General features: G+C 41.9%; 1 protein-coding gene across 16 annotated transcripts in view; it reads left to right on the top strand.

Annotated features, from left to right (window-relative positions):
• The first annotated feature begins 2,186 nt into the window (after window positions 1-2,186).
• PUM1 (pumilio RNA binding family member 1) overlaps window positions 2,187-6,000 on the top strand; it is a 128,222-nt gene continuing 124,408 nt past the window's right edge. For all 16 annotated transcript variants that reach the window (XM_011230729.3, XM_019804591.2, XM_019804584.2 and 13 more), the window contains exon 1: window positions 2,187-2,336. The gene's annotated coding sequence lies outside the window, so the exon portion shown is untranslated. The remainder of the gene's footprint in view (window positions 2,337-6,000) is intronic.

Here is a 6,000-nt window from a genome sequence, read left to right as displayed (position 1 = left end):
TCTGCTTTATTTCATTTAGTGCTGTTATATTAACCTCGTGTTTCATGGGAGAAAATGGAGACTTAGAGAGGTTAAGTAATTTCTTGTCGGGCTTAAGAGCTGGATCTCTGAACACAACATATTACTTTTAGGGTTGTTGAATTTGAGAGTTGACACTCCAAATGGCTGTTGAATTCATTCATTTAACAAATATTTAGTGAGCAATGACCATATGCCCTGCACTATGTTGGTCTCTGGGGATTCAGAAATGAGTACAAGGCTACAGCTACAATAAAACAGCTGCATTTATTGAGTGCTAATTCTGTGTCAGGCACTTTGTATATGTTAGTTCATTAAGCTGTTGTAACCGCCCTGTGAGAAGAGTATCGACATCCTATTTTGTAGATGAGGGGGCTGAAGAGATCTGCCCAAGGCCACACAGCCAGGAAGTGGCAGAGCTCTAACTTTCCAGTCTTGCCTTCTTTTTCAGAAATGAAAATCTCACTGTTTTACTTTTAAAAATAACATCCTTTTTAAAAACTATAAGTAATATATACTCAAATAACTTAAGCAACGTGAGTGCTGGTCTTCTCACAAAACTTGCCACAACAGGGTGTTAATAATTTTAATTTTTTGCCAGTGTATTAATAGATGAAAATGTTATATTTTGAAGTTCTTTTATTATTTTCCCATTTTTTACAGCTTCATTGAGATATATTTCACACACCATAAACTTTGCCTATTGAAAGTACATAGTTCAGTGGTTTTTAGTACACAGGATTCTCAGAGTTGTGCAACCATCATTACAATCTAACTTTAAAACTTTTTTAACAACTGGGAAAGAAACCCATACCCACTAGCTGTTCCTCTCCATTCCTCTACTCCTCTACGCCTCAGCCCCAGGCTAGTTATCTTTATGTGTTTATTGGCCACTAGTGATTTTATGTCTGTTTTTTGGATTACTCTTTTTTTTTTTTTTTTTTAAATTTTTTTTTTTTTTTTTTGACAGAGATAGACAGCCAGCNGCGAGAGAGGGAACACAAGCAGGGAGAGTGGGAGAGGAAGAAGCAGGCTCATAGCAGAGGAGCCTGATGTGGGACTCGATCCCAGAACGCCGGGATCACGCCCTGAGCTGAAGGCAGACGCTTAACCGCTGTGCCACCCAGGCGCCCCTGGATTACTCTTTTTTAAAATTGATTAGAGATGTTCTGTATTTATCATGAAGATTAACCATCTGTCTACCATGCATACTGCAGTATTTTAAAGCTTATTTTCTCATTTGTTCTACTTTGTTGGTGATATCTCTTCCTGACAGATGTTTAAATATCTTTCAATTTTAAAAATAACTAATTGATTATCATTCGCCATAAACGGTTTCCCTCCTCCAATTATTATAAAATTTCCCCCCATATATAGTAGTATTGGTGTTTGCCTAAGTTTTCAATCCATCTTGGGCTTAGTTGGAGATAGAATAGCAATATCTTACCAAATACTACTAATTTGAAAAGTCACTTGCATCAAATGGCCAAATTTCTATTCCTCTTTGAAAATGCACAGTATGACAACTGCGCACACTGGTTGAGTGTTTAACCAACAGGGTCGGCTTTCTGTCTTTGGTTTTGGCTTACTGTTCTGCTACCGCAGTCTTGAAATTCTTTAGCAATTTTGCACAAGGGGCCCCGCACCTTCATGTTGCACGGAACCCTGAAAATTATGCATTAGTCCCGTTTACAAGTCCCAGGCACTGTACCAAGCGCTGGACATCTTTAAAAGGAATCATAAACCACGTTATTTCACTTAATCTTCATGGCAATTCTGTTAAGCAGCCGTTCTCATTTTCCTCTTCATTCTCTAAATGGGGCGATGGAGGCAAGAAGATGAAATAAGGCCCCAGAGCCAGAAAGCTGCAGCAAAGGGGTCAGAAGCCAGCACCTGTCCAGCCAGAGCCGAGCGAGGAGGCAAGAGTCCCTTAACCAGGCCGACTGGTGCAATCTGGCGGTGAAGCTGGGAGCGTGTGGGGGCGGGCGGTGCCGCGTCTACCGTCCCTCGCGGAGCCCGCGGGGNTTAGCGGGCGGGCACTCGCGCGCGCAGCGGTTGTGTTGCCTGCGAGTTTCCCAAGTTCACACAGGCCCTGGGTTGGCATGGCAACCAGGCAACCTGTTCCAGAGCCGCCTGCCTTCTCCGCACATGCCGCTGCCACCGCCGGAGCCGGGGCCAGAGACTATCCCAGGATGCACCGCGCCAGCCCCGTCCCCAGTGGGCCGCCATGTTGTCGGAGTGAAAGGTAAGGGGGAGCGAGAGCGCCGGAGAGAGAAGATCGGGGGGCTGAAATCCATCTTCATCCTACCGCTCCGCCCGTGAGTATCCGCACCCCGCCGGTCCCAAACGCTGCTCCGGACCCCCAGCGAGCAGATTGTCCCTTTGTATTGGTGTTTGAGAGCGGTTGTGGGGGTGAGAAGGGCTTTGGAAAAGCCGCCCGGGGCCCTGGCTGAGGCTTCTCACTCGCTGTTCCTCGTACATGTTTTGGAGTCAGCAGCAAGGCCCCTATTGTTATCAAAGGAGGGAGGGGGTGGGGAGCGGGGTCGAAGCGAGGAAATGCCGGGGGTTTAGGCCCGGGCCCAGGGCACAGACGTGCCTGTACATATGTGCTCGGCCCCGTTGGAGCCCCCGAAGATTGATGTTGCCATTCGGGTTGCTTTTTTCATGGGTTTGCGAAGCCGCGAGTCTTCTGTGTGGCCATGAAGTGTAATTCTGGGCCACTCTGGGTTTCTTCGACTTCTTGAGCTTCCGTGGCAGCGCCAAAGCAGGAGGAACAATAAATCGCTTTAGAAGCAGCCTCGGCCCATGTCTGCAGGCGAGACCCACCATGGGGGAACTTTGCGAGCCTTAAATGTGGAGAAGTGGCGATCAGGAAGTTTCAGATCGCTTTTTAGTCTCCTGGGTGCTTGTGGCCTTTTGTTTCCGTGAGAGCTTGGGTTTTTGGTGGGTTCTTCCTCTTCGAGCCTCCCTGTGTTGGTGAGTGTCTGTCTTAACTCAAAGAGGGGCTCACCCCTCGGTACTAGGAAAACAGATACGCAGTACCAGATAGTTGTAGTCCTCACAGACGTTCTTGGTAAACAGACATCGTTTGTTATATACTTGTCAGTACCACTCCCACGTCAAGTGAGAAATAAGCTCCTGTAACTTTTCCCCCCACGAGAGCCCCCCCCACACCCCGACGCGCGCGTACACACACACACACACACACACGGGAGACGGGGAAGGTTTTATCCTCCTCATAACTTGAATTGTTACTCTTCATTGTCTAATTGAGAAAACACTGTTTATAGTTGTCGATACCCAGTCCGTTCACTTCCCACTCTTCCTGGGATTAAGAATGAGAGTTTATGGAGGGTATTTTGGGGTCCTGTTTTAAAGTCAGTTACTTCTGAAACAATAGGTTTGTGGCTTTAGGTTTTTGTTTGTTTTAAGAAGCACACAAAAACTCACCAAAGCAAGCCAAGATATGTGGCTCCCAAAGCATTTTTCGTAAACAAAATAAACATTTTGACTCTTTGTTAATTTTAACTTTATAAAACACTCTTTGGGGCTGTTGATTGTTTATCTGGATCTTTGGGAAATACTCGCTGGATTTTGAACTTTGAATTAGTATTTCGCCTTAGCCACAATTGAATTCATTTTGTCCAAGGCCTCAGCTTTTTGAAGTTGGGTTTGAAGTTTAGTTTGGGTTTGAGACAAACTGCTTTAAAGTAAATTTATGACCACAGATTTTCTTTTCAGTGTGGCAAAAAAATAAACACCTTTTAAACTAAGCATTTTAGTTAAAAAAAGAAAGGTGAGTGGTGGAGAGGTTAAACCGTGTTCCTTTGCTTAAGATAAAATCTATTAGTGATAGTCCAAAAAAAACTTTGATGTAAACAGTTTGAAAACTTTGGAAGAGTAACTAGAATCAGCACTTATTTCTAGTTGCTTAAAATATTTTTATAATGTGCTGTTTGTAAAAAAGTCACATTTCAAATGCTACTCATAACTTTTTAGTGGGCTTTGAGAGTTCTCTAAAAAGCATCAGCAATTTAAATGTTTTCTGATATTTAAGTGACTGGTTTCTTAATTTTTGTGCTGTAGTTGCCAAGATATTGCACAACTACCCAAGACACATGTTAATTGCTTAGGTATTTGCTCACTTTCAAACTGTCCCTTCTGCCAGGTTTTCTCTTGTTTGAGAAACTGCCTTGCCTCATTAGGTAAAGCAGGAAGTCTTAGGGCACACAGATAGCTTTACAAAAGCCAATTGTTTTGTTTGAACTTTTTATGGGAACTCCTCCCCCCCTCCCCAACCCCTAGTTAGACTGTAGTGGTGTTCTGTGTGTCAGAGGTAAACCTTTTTTATATGGAAATTCGTTGTTAGATAAGTATTGTGGCAAATCTTTTATTTCAGTAAAGATTGCGTTTGCTGTTTTAGGAATCCTCTTAGGGACTGGAGCTTCATTGCCTTAACTGGTGGTAACTGAACGCCTGGGGTCTCAGCATGGTGATTTGAAAGTTACCAAAAAGTTTTATATCATTTTATTTTGATTAAAAAAAACTTGTGAGTCCTAGAGAAAGCATTTCTTCTATTTTCTAGATGGGGAAACAGGCTCAGAGAGGTTACTAGTTTAGTGGTAAAGGTTAGGTTTTGGGACTCCTGGCTTGCTCTAGAACAGACTGTTACATTGATATTCCCTTGTGGAAGAAAATGGAACTGGCTGCTATTGGTAGTAAGAGGGCAATGACTTTGTATGGTGATGGATGGTAACTAGAATTATTGTGATCATTTCAAGTGTATACAAATATCCAGTCATTATGTTGCACTCATGAAAACTAATACAATGTTATGTGTCAGTTATACCTCCATAAAAAAGGGCAGTTAATTCTTTCGAAAATCAAACGGGAGGGTATTAGGCTGCTTGGCACTTTGCAAAGACCTATGGTAAACGCAGCTATGACTTTTTGGTTTTGATACTTAAGCATGAACATGATCCTTTGCATGAACGCAGAAACTGTAGTCTAGAAAGCTAGACTACCCGCTACTCTAGTAAGATTCTGATGGATTGGAATTGTTAACTGAAACTAGGCATTTCCAAATTAGGCTTTGAATAAATTACAGATTCCATTGTGTCTTTCTCTGGCTTCAAAACATGAATCGTGAGAAACAGTTCTTTATCAGGAGGCTTAATTCTATAAAGAAATAACTTAATAGTTTCCTCATAAATCTTGTGAATCTGTTTTTGAAATGTTACAGTAGGGCTTCGTAGAGAGAGAAGGCATTTGTAGCAGTGGACTATTAAATTGATAGCCTTGAAACTAGACTCCAGTGAGTATAGACAGGTGTAGTCTAATAGGTAACTGATTAATTACTTTGTAGCAATTTTTAAAGCACCCACAGGCTGTCAAATGTTCTATATTATGTATAAATGTAGTTTTGATGTTACGAAATTTAAATAGTAATATTTCATAGTAACATTTTGGAGATTCTTTGTTCCAGAGAAGAGTAGTGGCTGCAAGTGAGAGAAATAGTTTCTGTGTTGATTTACTGGGAAGTAGCAAGGGGTTGATAGAAGAACTAAGTATGGGTTCAAAACAGATTTATTTATTTGTTTGTTATTTTTTAAAGATTTTATTTTTTAAGTAATCTTCACATCCACCTTGGAGCTCCAGGCCGCAACCCCGAGATCAAGAGTTGCTCCATAGTGTGAGCCAGCCAGGCGCCCCCAAAACAGATTTAGGTTTGAATCCCTTCTGCAACTCACAAAGCCAAATGGCCTTTTTGGCACATCACATAACCTTAGCATTTTTATTTGTAAAGTAGGATTGATAAGACAGTGTCTGCAGTGTATTTGCCACACAATTGTATTGAGGTGTCTGTTTTTTTTACTTTGAGGCTTTCTACACCAGTAAAGTGTTTGAATTTGGTTGGTCTCATCCTGTTTATAATGAAGTAATGATGTGATTACAGTTGTGAATTATTGGTAAAAATTTTGA

The sequence above is a fragment of the Ailuropoda melanoleuca genome, chromosome 2 (assembly GCF_002007445.2).
Source record: "Ailuropoda melanoleuca isolate Jingjing chromosome 2, ASM200744v2, whole genome shotgun sequence".
Lineage (NCBI taxonomy): Eukaryota > Metazoa > Chordata > Mammalia > Carnivora > Ursidae > Ailuropoda > Ailuropoda melanoleuca.
Note: the sequence above shows the minus strand (reverse complement) of the source record. Positions and strands in the feature narration are given on the sequence as shown.